The sequence below is a fragment of the Rattus norvegicus genome, chromosome 10 (genome assembly GCF_021556685.1).
Source record: "Rattus norvegicus strain SHRSP/BbbUtx chromosome 10, alternate assembly SHRSP_T2T, whole genome shotgun sequence".
Taxonomy (NCBI): domain Eukaryota; kingdom Metazoa; phylum Chordata; class Mammalia; order Rodentia; family Muridae; genus Rattus; species Rattus norvegicus.
Window position 1 is genome coordinate 107,257,632 of NC_141543.1, and position 12,773 is coordinate 107,270,404.

Consider the following 12,773-nt stretch of genomic DNA (forward strand, 5'->3'; position numbering starts at 1 on the left):
ATTTCTTTTTTTTTTTTTTTTTTTGGTTCTTTTTTTCGGAGCTGGGGACCGAACCCAGGGCCTTGCGCTTCCTAGGCAATCGCTCTACCACTGAGCTAAATCCCTAACCCCACTTCAGGATTTCTAAGTGAAATGCTAATTTCTATCTGCCAATTCATGGGAGATTGATTTAATTTCCTCACATTTATCTATTTGTGTGTTTGTACACGTATATCCACTTCCATATGGAGGTCAGGGGACATTTTTGGGAGTCAGCTCTCAATTCCCACAAGGTAGGTTCTAGGGACAGAACTCAAGGAGCAGGCTTGGCAGCAAGCACGCTTCCTGCCGAGCCCTCTCAGCAGCCTCTGGTTTGCTTTTCTGCATGTGATTGATTTCCCAAACACATTTAGACATTTGAGTTGTCTTTTAAGACCACCTCAAAAAAAAAAAAAAAAAAGAGGAGGGGGGGGGAGGATTGGAGAGACGGCTCAGTGTTAAGAGCACTAATTGCTCTTCCAGAGATCCTGAGTTCAAATCCCAGCAACCACAAACCAGCTGAGTTCAAATCTCACAACCACCTGTAATGAGATCTGATGCCCTCTTCTGGTGCTTCTGAAGACAGCTACAGTGTACTTATATATAATAAATAAATCTTTTTTTTTTTTTAAAGACCACCTCTTACTGTGGCTTGTGCTGGCCCTGAACTCAGGGGATCCCCCAGGCCTATCCTCTCAGGCACTAGGATTACATGTATAAACCACAGTGCTTAGTGTTAAAAAGACTACTCAGGGGGTTGGGGATTTAGCTCAGTGGTAAAGCGCTTGCCTAGCAAGCGCAAGGCCCTGGGTTCGGTCCCCAGCTCCGAAAAAAAAGAAAAAAAAAAAAAAAAAAAGACTACTCAGGACCTGCCACAAATGAGCTGACTGTGGTGCCAGATACTGAGAACTACCTTGCCTTTGTTTGTGTTGAGAGATAGCATCTCTTGTAGCCCAGGCTAGCTTCTGACTCTATGTAAGCAGAGGATGACCTCCCCAGTGCTGAGATTACAGGCTTGCATCAGCACATACTGTTAAACTAGTGCAGGGCTCCAATCCAGGGCTCTTCAACACTTGGAAACAGGGTGTGTACTAAGGAGCCTCATCCCGAGCCCAGTCCTGTGCTTTTTCTACGCTGTACACCTGTGCCGCAGTATCTGTCTCAGGCTCTCACTGACATAAAGTGCATGCTATTCTGCTACATGGTATTTTGACGACAGTTTTTGAGTTTTATTGATTCCTGCTTTTCAAAGACAATATAATCCTAGCTCTTCATCCACTTTTCGTAAAGCAAACAACACATGAATACAAACAACTGTTCTCTACTAGTGCATATGTAAAGCAACACAACACATGAATACATGCTAACAACTACTCTCTACTAGTGCATATGTAAAGCAACACAACACATGAATACATGCTAACAACTGTTCTCTACTAATGCATATGTAAAGCAACACAACACATGAATACATACTAACAAACAACTGTTCTCTACTAGTGCACAACAGAAGACTATTCCTTTCTGTGCATTACACTCACTGCTTTTTCAGCAAGCAGGTATTACTTTTGTGGTGGTTTAAATATGCTTGGCCCAGGGAGTAGCACTACTAGGAGGTGTGGCCTTGTTAGAGTAGGTCTGGCCTTGTTGGAGGAAGTTTGCCACTGTGGGAGTGGGCATGAGACCCTTCTAGCCTCCTAGAAGCCAGGCTTCTGTTTGCCTTTGGAACAAGATGTAGAACTCTCAGCTCCTCCAGCACCAAGTCTGCCTAGACACTGCCATGCTTCCAATCATGATGAAAACAGACTGAACCTCTGAACTTGTAACCAGTCCTTTATAAGAGGTGCCTTGGTTATGGTGTCTCTTTACAGAAATGGAAACCCTAAGATAACTTTATATTGAGATCACAAACCAAAGGCCTTATATGGTATAAGGCCCAGATTCAGCTATCTCTTCTGCATTTGAAAACAAAAAGTGAGGTCAGAGAAGCAACTTACTAGGATTTCCTAAATCCTAGTGACAGCTCAACCAAAAATTAAGGCTAACAGCACCTGCCTGATGAACCACCTTCGAGGACTCAGATGTTAACAGTGTCATGGGTCCCTTTCCAACCATAAAGTCTACATTTGACAGTAAATCTAGGACCAGAACCCACATATATGAACTCAGAAGAACTCTTTTTTTTTTTTTTTGGTTCTTTTTTTCGGAGCTGAGGACCGAACCCAGGGCCTTGCGCTTCCTAAGCAAGCGCTCTACCACTGAGCTAAATCCCCAACCCCTCAGAAGAACTCTTATAACAGATACATTAACCACCCCACTAATTACAAACTGGGGCTGAGCATGGAGCTGTTTTGTTTTTTTTTTTTTTTTTTTTTTTTTTGGTTCTTTTTTTTCCGGAGCTGGGGACCAAACCCAGGGCCTTGCACTTCCTAGGCAAGCGCTCTACCACTGAGCTAAATCCCCAACCCCAGCATGGAGCTGTTGAAAGCACTTGCCTATCATACTCAAGGCCCTGAGTTCGAGATGGGAAGGCATATGCCTGTAATCTCAGCACCAGAAGGAGAGTCAGCCTCAGTCTAAACTAAGGAAGAGTGGTAAAGTATTCCTTAGCATGATCTATGCACCAGGCTTCACTCCATCATAGCACCAGGGAAACATACATGTTTTAAAGTTAAATCACCCCACCTCACAGACTTAATACTATTTTACGTCCATAAGAAGGAATTACGGGGGGTTGGGGATTTAGCTCAGTGGTAGAGCGCTTGCCTAGGAAGCGCAAGGCCCTGGGTTCGGTCCCCAGCTCCGAAAAAAAGAACCAAAAAAAAAAGAAGGAATTACGGGGGCTGGACATGTAGCCAGGTTGGTGGTGTGACTGCCCAGCATGCACGAAGCTCTGATTTTGATCCCCAGCATTATGTAAACAGGCTTTTACATCTGTAACCCCCGAACTTCAGGAGGAAGAAGCAAAAGGATCAGAAATTCAAGGTCACAATCAACCTTCATAATGAGGTTGAAACTACCTGGGTTATAGAAAATAAATTAATGAACAGTAAGATAAACAGATAGAGCCCAAAAAAACTTGAACATGGGCTTGAGGTATATATAGCACAGTGATATAGAGTTTATCTACCATGTGAAAGGTTCCAAGATCACTCCCAGTCACTGCTACAGGAACTGGATCCAAGGTAGAATGTGAGCTTGACCATCATGTATAGGGTTCTAGTTTAATTCCTCCAAAGGGAGGTCGGGGGAGCTAAAGACAAGTATTTGTATGCAGATCTATTTTTAAATCAGTCCATTCAGGGACTAATTTATTGTTGGGTGCCTGCTTGCTGTGTGATAAAACTTTTCCTGGAAAGATACAACACACCGGTCTACTCATCCCAGAGAGGGAGCCCACCAAAGTCCAACCTGGCAAACCAAAGAGTTTTACTGGAGTTACAGGAATGTGGAAGAGGGGTTTCTTAAAGGAGTAGAAATGACTCAAAGACAGCTGCATCAACCAAATTCCACTCCAGCATGTGTGACAGCTCACAAAAGCTAGAAAACCTGGAGCTCACTACACAGCCTGCAGGCAGTTCAACAGCTTAGAGTGTTTTTTCAAAGTGACTCTAGTATAAACCTCTCCCAAAAAGCTCAGCTGGTTTCTGCTTCTTCCAAGCAGGTGATCTGGTCTTAAATCTTCTTTGCAGTTTTGTTGGTCTAAAAGTCTTCTTCACAACTTGGGGGGATTCAGCTTTCATTGCTTAGTCTGATAGGGAGGAGCCTAGTGAATCTGGTCAGTTTTAGGGACTTCCTGAAGCTACTTTGAGTTGTTTCATTCACATTATGCAATCTTGCTGGAGTTCTGCCACTACCTAACTGTAAAAGGGGCCTCTACCCAGTATGATAGCAGAAGCACTGAGGTGAGACTGAAGCAGGACATTGCAAAGTGAAACCAGGCTAACGGTGCACAACTTTAATCTCAGCACTTGGAAAGCAGAGGCAAAAAAAAATCTCTGAGTTTAAGGCCAGCCCAGGTAGCCTACAGATAGAGTTCCAGGAAAGCCAAGACTAAACAGAGAGACCCTGCCTCAAAATAAATCAATAGAGAAATAGTTTGAGACCAACCTGTACAATATATCAAGACCTTGTCTCAAAAAAAATTTTTTGGATAAAAAAATTTTAATTGGCAGGTTTCTTTTTTAAGATTTATTTATTTATTTATTATATATGAGTACACTGTAGCTGTCCTCAGACACATCAGAGGAGGACATTAGATCCCATTACAGATGGTCATGAGCCACCATGTGGTTACTGGGAATTGAACTCAGGACCTCTGTAAGAGCAGTCGGTGCTCTTAACCACTGAGCCATCTCTCCAGCCCTTCCTTAATTGGCAGGTTATGTCTATACATACAAATTTTAAGAATCAAGGCTAAAATGAGGAAGCACTAAGCAAATTTTAAAATTTGCATTTCAGTGCACTACGTCTGAACAAAATGAAAATGATGTATGTTAGACTTGGCACAACTCGGGAAAATCAACTCTGACAAACACAGAAGAATAAATCTCAATAACCGTGGCCAAAGGTGTAGGCCTCTGAGGTCAGCAGGTAACGACACCAAATGCCTGTCCGGGAGTGGCAGCTCTGTCTTGCAGTCTCCTAATTCATAATTCTCCATAAGGGCTGCTGTATACATGCGACATAACAGAAATCATGGAAAAAACCCTCAGTACCAGTGAGTAGTGCTTAAAACTATTGGACTAGAGAGAATAGCAACTCAGGCTGTTAAAGAACACCGACTCCTCTTCCAGAGGACCTGGGTTCAATTCCTAACACACATATATATATGGCTGCTCACAACCCTCTGTAACTCCTGTTCAAGGTATTTGTCCTCCTTTAGCCTCTGACAGCACCAGGCATGCACACGGTTTCCATACATACATGCAGGCAAAACTCACTCAAGCACATACAAAATTAAAAATCATTTTAAAAAGCCTGGTTAGGACTAAATCATTAGTCAGGAGAGGAAGGTGGACTTAATTCACAAATATCCAAAGTTCTCTTCTATTTCAAGCTATCTTACTTCACAAACTCCACGGATGATTTCTCATTTAACAATAGTTGACCTCGGGGTTGGGGATTTAGCTCAGTGGTAGAGCGCTTGCCTAGCAAGCACAAGGCCCTGGGTTCGGTCCCCAGCTCCGAAAAAAAAAAAAAGGGGGGGGGGAGTCTTTCAGCTTCCAAACTGGCTCAAAATCTTCCTTACTAACAGAGAAGAGAAACAGGAGAGAGAAAGAAGGAAAATAGTAGGCACAAAAGGATACCTTGTGAAGAAAACACCAAAATACAAATAGCACAAGCGAACAGGCAAATCCACTTGTGATCTGATGGCACTATCGATTACTTAGCAATGAATTCAGTCCTTTGGGTTTCCTAGTTCCCAGGGGGAGAACTTAAACCCCCTCAAGCACCCCGATGGCTCCTTAGTAGCCCTTCTGGCTGGCTGAAGAATACAGAGGACAGTCTAAAAGAAATGCAAACGGGGCTGGGGATTTAGCTCAGTGGTAGAGCCCTTACCTAGGAAGCGCAAGGCCCTGGGTTCGGTCCCCAGCTCCGAAAAAAAGAACCAAAAAAAAAAAAAAATGCAAACAAGGGAAGGTATCTACCCCCCCCCCCCAAAAAGGGGATCTTAGAACGACTGAGAAAATTAACAGTGCTCAAACCGGCAGAAACTTCGAAAATTATAGCGGAGGAAGAACAAGAAGGGGAAGTAGATTATTTTCTAAAGGGGGTGGAGGCGCCAATGACTGGCGTTACAAATGTACTTCGTGGGGCTGGAAAGATGCCTCAGCGGTTAAGAGCACTGACTGCTCTTCCAGAAGTCCTGAGTTCAAATCCCGACAACCACATGATGGCTCACAACCATCTGTAATGGGATCTGGTGTGTCTGAAGAAAACTACAGTATACTCATATACATAGAATAAATAAATCTTTAAAAAAAATGTACTTCGTGTCCCTAGTGGAGTGGAATAGAGACTGAAAGGACAAAAACTGCAGGGCAAAGTGAAAGAGAGGCGAAGAAGTCAAAAGAAAGCCAATTTCTCTAGCCTCTTTTTGAATGTCAACACCATCAAAAGACGGACGTTGAACGCGCCTCGGCTTCCCGGCAAACTGCACTGCTATATAGCTTTTGAAGACACCCTAAAAATCACTTTCTTACAAACCCACACAACCTAGAGCGTTGCAAACGGACATGAACCAGCGGGGCTCTCTCCGCGAAAATCCTTCCTGCCAGCATTCCCATCAGCTGCTGCTGTTTTTCCCCCCACAACAAGTATTTTTTTTTCTCAAGTACTTCTACAAAAGAAGCTCCCAACTCTCGCAAAGACCAGTCGGTGGGTCCGGGTAACAATCATTCTAAGTCATGGTGGATTCCCGCACACAATTCGACCGCAAGATGCCAAGAGACGGTGACGTGGTTGCCTTGCAGGTCAAAGGAGCATCAATCACCACGTTAGCAGCCGGCACCGAATCCCCCGCCTCCCGGGCTCAGTCAGCCTGACTCAGAGCAGCACCCTGTGCCTCTCGGCTGCTCCGGGCTCCTCTGCGCCCAGCCGGACGGCCGCCACACCGGACCTCAATCGTCGGCTCGCCGGGTCTCTGCCCCGAGCGGGAGGAAGACCGACACCAGGAAGGAAGCGCCCCAAAAGGGGAAACGAGGAGACGGCTGCGCAGCCGCTGCGCTCCGGTCCGAGCCTTCCCCGACCCGCGAGCGGCCCGCCCCGGCAGCCCGGAGCAGACCGGGCCCGAGCTGCCCGGCGCGGCGCGGGGACGACGGAGCCCCCGCTCACTTCCCGCCCGCTCTCCTGCACTCACCGCGACGTGCCGTCCGCTCCCTCACCCGGCCTGGCCCGCCTTGTGCTGCCGCCCGCGGCCGCCAACCTCACTGCTGCTCCCTGACTGCGGCGCCCGCTGCCCAGACCGCCGTCCCCCGCCGCAGCTTGGCTCGCCCCGCCGCCGCCCGATCGCAGAAGCAGCAGAGCAGCCTAGCTTCCGCTCCTCGCCAGGGTCCCGCGAGAACTTCCCCACGCGGCCCCGCCCCGCCGCGCCCCGCCCCCGCGAGACTTTCCCCGGCGGAAAAGGCCCAGAGCGCAAGCGCTCCTCCTCCGCTCCGCCCGGCAGGTAGCCTAAGGGGGACTTCGCGCATGCGTCAGCTCGCCCCGCAGCAGGTGGCAGGGACTCGGCTCCGCCCCTGGGCCGTTGTAACCCTCTGCGTGCCGGAGCAAGTGAATTACAGCTCTGCTCTAGCGGAATAGCGCTTTCCACACTCGAATAGCGTTCTTTCTATCGAAGCAAAGCAAAGAGGCCTCGAGGAGGGGTCGAGGGGCGGCAGATCTCAGGATGGTTCGACCCAAATAGAGGACCAGATCTAGAAATGTTTGGGAATCTGGTTCGTACAACCTGCAGTGTTTGATGAACTGTTTGATTAGTCCGTTCACCGAGTGAACTACATACCTACTGTAGGTAAACACTGTGCTGGGTAAAGAAGATGAAACGACGAGCAGAGATCCTGGCCCTTAAGCGATTCAATCAATCGAGAGAAGCACCAGAAGAGTAAACAAGTAATGTCTTGGGCTGGAGAGACCTCTCAGAGGTCAAAAACAAAACAAAAAACAAAAAAACAAAACAAAAACGCTTGCTGCTCTTCCAGAGGACCTGATTTCAGTTCCCAGCACCCACATCCCATGGTTCACAACTGTCTGTAACCCCAGCTCCAGGAGATTTAGTGCCTCTGGCCTCTGATGGCACCGGCATTCACCTGCACACACCCTCGTGCAGACACACACACACACACACACACACACACACACACACACACAAACTATAACACTTACACATAGTACTTTGGGGGAATGCTGAGGAAGCCAAAAAGATGGAGAAAGGCTGGCTCTGTTCCTCTGCCCACTGCATAAAAGACTTAACAAAGAAGGTGATGTGCCGCCGAGTGCTGAGGGTGAGTAGGAGTTGCACAGCACAGGAGCCAGGGTAAGCCCATAGCCGGCAAACGGAATAGCACAGAAGAACAGAGGGATGGATGGAGGCGTGAGAAAGTCGTGTTCTGTGCCATGCAAAGTACATAGATTCCTATGTGGGGCTGCCGGCTATGGGGGAGCGGTAGAGGAAAGCTTGGAGAAGTACCTCTCAGTTCCAAAAGCTCTTTCCAATTACAGGAGAGCACGAACACATCCTATGCTAGTGCGTTCTCTAGAAGCCAACGAATTTCAGTTGAGAATACCCACCTCTGCTACAATAGAGGAGATGGGTCCCCTAGAATAAGGAAAGTGAACCGTTCTTTCCCCAAGTGTTTACGGAGCTTCATTTGCATTGAAAATGCCTTCCTTGGAGCAAAAGATGAAACCGGATGATTCCAGCAGTTTGCAATCTAGATAGAATTACTTAGTTTCAAAGAGAAGAACCCTGGCCCCAAGCACCAGGGACCTACATATTAGAATGACCAGTTACAGAGGAGGGGATATCATTTGGTGGTGAGATAATAAGATTTGAAGCCAGGATGCTCATCTTAAGTTTCAGTGTCAAGTGAAGTGAGACCTGGAAGGCTTGAAGTAGATACATATCTGTAGGAAGTGACAATAAACCACCGGAATACCAGAGTCACAGCTACTCTACAGGACAGCTAATCTCTCCACTTCATTCTTAGATACAGACAGTAAGAAGAAAGATGCCCCACCACTTATTAGCCCTTCACCAGGAGTTCTGAGGCCAAAGGATTAAGACTGTTGAGCCCATTAAACTGGAGAGATGGCTCAGTGGTTAAGAGCACTTGCAAGGGGTTGGGGATTTAGCTCAGTGGTAGAGCGCTTCCCTAGCAAGTGCAAGGCCCTGGGTTCAGTCCCCAGCTCCAAAAAAAAAGAAAAAAAAAAAAAAAAAAGAACACTAAAAAGAGCACTTGCAAAAGACCTAAGCTTCGTTCCCAGCATCTCCATGACACTAAACCCAGTTCTGGGGAATCCAAGGCCAATTTCTGACACCACACACACACACATAGTACACATACATACTTGTAGACAAAACACTCATGCACATAAAACAAAAAAGGATTTTAGAGGGGTTTCGAGTCTATCCTGCATTGCATGGCAGGATCCTGTCACTGAAAAAAAAATTTAAGAAAAAGATGTTAATAAGGAATACAAAACATAATACGCCCAAAATTAACCTGGTCCTGCCTTGCTCTAAAACTCGAATTTTCTTCCCCCACTTTATTCTAGAGAAGAGGACAGGGTGGGACAGAGATGACGGAGGAGAATGAGGCTGGAGAGATGGCCCAGTGGTTAAGGGCACTCACTGCTCTTCCAGAGGTCCTGAGTTCAATTCCCAGCACCAGCATAGCCGCTCACAACTGTCTTCTGATGTGCAAATGTACATACAGAAAAGTAGCCATACCTACCTGCTCACTTACACACACACACACACACACACACACACACCTACACACTCACAGACACACAAACACATACTCAAAGATTAAAAATTAATAAAAAAACAGAGTCTGGAGCGACGACTGAAAGGTTAAGAGTACACTCTGCTCTTTCAGAGGACCTGGACTCAATTTCCAGCACCCACGTGCGGTTCCCTTGTTCCTTAGCTCCAGTTCCGGAGGCTCTAACACCCACTTCGGCCTCCTGGAGTGCTGAGCATGCACGAATTGCACATACATGTGTGCAGACAAAGCACATACACATATAATGATAGTAGTGGTGATAAAAAGCAGGTGTGGTGCTACACACCTATAACCCCAACGCTCAGTCAAGAGGGTCAGTGGTTCAAGGCCATCCTCCGATACATAGGACGTATAAAGTCAGCCTGGGCAACATGAGACTCTGTTCCAAGCAAAAAAACAAGAAATGGTCGTGGTTCCAAAGGGTACTTGAACATTAACTTCTCTTCTGTGTAGGCAAATGTTTGCAGTTATGCTTCTTTTTTTCTTCTTCTTCTTTTTTCTTTTCTTCGGAGCTGGGGACCGAACCCAGGGCCTTGTGCTTGCTAGGTAAGCGCTCTACCACTGAGCTAAATCCCCCCCCCCCTTAAGAAGTTATGCTTCTTAGAGCAGACAGCCAAGGAGGATGTTAGAGGAAAAAGAAATCCCCAAGTGGGTGGGTGGTACCGGGAAAGGGGGAGGGGAGGGGGGAGGGGAGGGGGAAAGGGGAGGGGAGGGGAGGGGAAAAGGAGAGTGAGGGGAGGGGAGAGGGAGGAAGGGGGGTAAGTGATGAGCTGGCTTTTTTTTTTTTTTTTTTTTTCCCTTTTTCTTTTTTTCGGAGCTGGGGACCGAAACCGGGACCTTGCGCTTGTTAGGCAAGCGCTCTACCACTGAGCTAAATCCCCAACCCCTGATGAGCTGGCTTTTGAGTGAAGCGTGCAACAACACTCCAGGACATACAGATAGAAAGATCCACAACACAACGTGCCACGTTTGTCCCCTACGGACAGGAACTAGGAATCTTTCTTCAGCGGACAGGGTTTCTCTGTCTAGGGTTGGTCACCAAATGTAAAAGACATAATTCTAAAAATACGGCAAAGCCTGCGCTGTGTGTCTGGTGTGTCCCTCATTCCCTCCAGCTTCTCTGTGCACTTCTGTGCTTTGGGAGCAAACAATTGGAACCAAAGAAGGCAGAGGAACTGAGGTTTAGGTTAGGACTATGGTTGCCTAAGAGGAAGTGAGGGGACTGGGATAAAGAAGCACGCAGGATGGTGTTGAGACCGTTGGAGAAGCCCGGGACAGGCACTCCGTTCTATGACGCACTGAAGCAGGGCTGGGCCTCAGACTGATTTTCATCGTCAAACCACTTTATCACTGCGAGTGCAGAGTGGAAAGCCAATTAGAACCCAGATATTTATCGTCTGCGAGATAATGTTTAAAGTCTGTTGCAAGGCTCTTAAGGATCAGCTGCTTCCTGTGAGCCCTCTCCTCTCAGTTCACGGCTAGCACCGACTCCCTCAATACCGAACCATTGTGGTTTCCGGAAGGTGCCATATCTTTCGAACATCCATATCTTTGCTAATGCAATTTCCTCTATTCAGTTGGTCTTTCCCCCTCTATTTAAGCCTCCATGTCACTGTTTTCTTCAAAATTCCCGTCACACCCAGGTATGGTTGTGCACACTTATAATTGAAGCACATAGAGGCAGGGGTTCGAGGAGTTCACGTCAGCCTCCGCTACACAGCAAGTTTAAGGCCAACCTGGGCTATTACAAGTAGACCCTTTTTCAGAAATAAAAACGAGGTGGGGAGCTGGGCAGATAGTCCATTGGTTAAGAGTGCGTATTGGGGGGTTGGGGATTTAGCTCAGTGGTAGAGCGCTTGCCTAGCAAGCGCAAGGCCCTGGGTTCGGTCCCCAGCTCCGAAAAAGAAAAAAAAAAAAAAAAAAAAGAGTGCGTACTGCTCTTATAAAGGATCTGAGTTTGATTTCCAGCATCCATGCAGAACAGCTCGCAGCCTCCCATACCTCCAGCTGCATGGGTAGGTGAAGCCCCTGACTTCCATGGACATCCATACTCACGTGCGTAAACCTTCCCAATACATACACATAGTTCAAAATAAAATACATTTTTTTATAAAATTAAAAAGGAAAAAAAATCACCATTGCACTTCTGGTCTCATTAACTCTACATGGTCCAGAGCTTTGGGACACACACAATTGCACATTTCCTTGTTTGTCTTCTTGGCACCCATGATGAAGTAAATAAGTGGATGGGCAGATGGATGGAGGTAAGAATGTGGCTGATTTTTTTGTGTGGTGGTAATCGTTGGAGCTAAGGAGGTGGTGGGTGATGGGTAGAAAATCAGTAGGCACTGCAAAAGATTTCTTTAAATTTCCTTTTATCTTCTGTGCGCTGGTGTTTTGCCTGCATGTGCGTCTATGTGAGACGGTGTCAGAGATTGAAGTTACAGTTGTGAGTTGCCATGTGGGTACTGGGAATTGAACTTGGGAAGAGCATTCAGTTCTTAAACCACTGAGCCATCTCTCCAGCCCCTGAAAAAGATTTTTTTTTTTAATTTTATTTTTGCCAGCTGGGCATGTTGGCACACACCTTTTTTTTTTTTTTTTAAGATTTATTTATTTAATGTATATGAGCACACTGTTGCTGTCTCCAGGCACACCAGAAGAGGGCACCATTACAGATGGTTGTGAACCACCATGTGGTTGCTGGGATTTGAACTCAGGACCTCTGGAAGAGCAGTCAGTGCTCTTAACCGCTGAGCCGTCTCTCCAGCCCCCTGAAAAAGATTTTTTAAGAGAAAAAAAAAAACTTACTTATGTCTGTTTCAACTCTAGTTGTAATTTTTTTTTTCTATTCTTTTTTTTCAGAGCTGGGGACCTAACCCTGGGCCTTGCGCTCTACCACTGAGCCAAATCCCCAACCCCCTAGTTGTAATTTTTAAAAAAACATATTCTGAGTGTGTCTGTGTAAAAATACATCTAAATATATCAGGTCTGGAAAACGATATTTGAAAGGAATAGTAGTAGTGCCATGAAAACTAGCAGAAATTGCTGGCCAAACCAACCGCTTCTGTTGTAAATTAATCAGCAGAAGTGTGTGTCTGGTGTGTCCCTCATTCCCTCCAGCTTCTGTACTACACTCCCCCCACCCTCTTTGTTACTGTTGGGGGTGGCTGGCGGGAGGTCATAATTTTAGAGGACTGAAAAGGTTTTTACCTGTGACGTTTATGAGTTATCATACTGCCACCTGCA

General features: G+C 46.5%; 1 protein-coding gene across 1 annotated transcript in view; it reads right to left on the reverse strand.

Annotated features, from left to right (window-relative positions):
• The window catches only part of Grb2 (growth factor receptor bound protein 2), a 68,721-nt gene extending 61,780 nt beyond the window's left edge, over window positions 1-6,941 (reverse strand). Inside the window, 1 exon segment of the mRNA NM_030846.2 lies at window positions 6,881-6,941. The gene's annotated coding sequence lies outside the window, so the exon portion shown is untranslated.
• Between the last annotated feature and the right edge of the window lie 5,832 nt (window positions 6,942-12,773).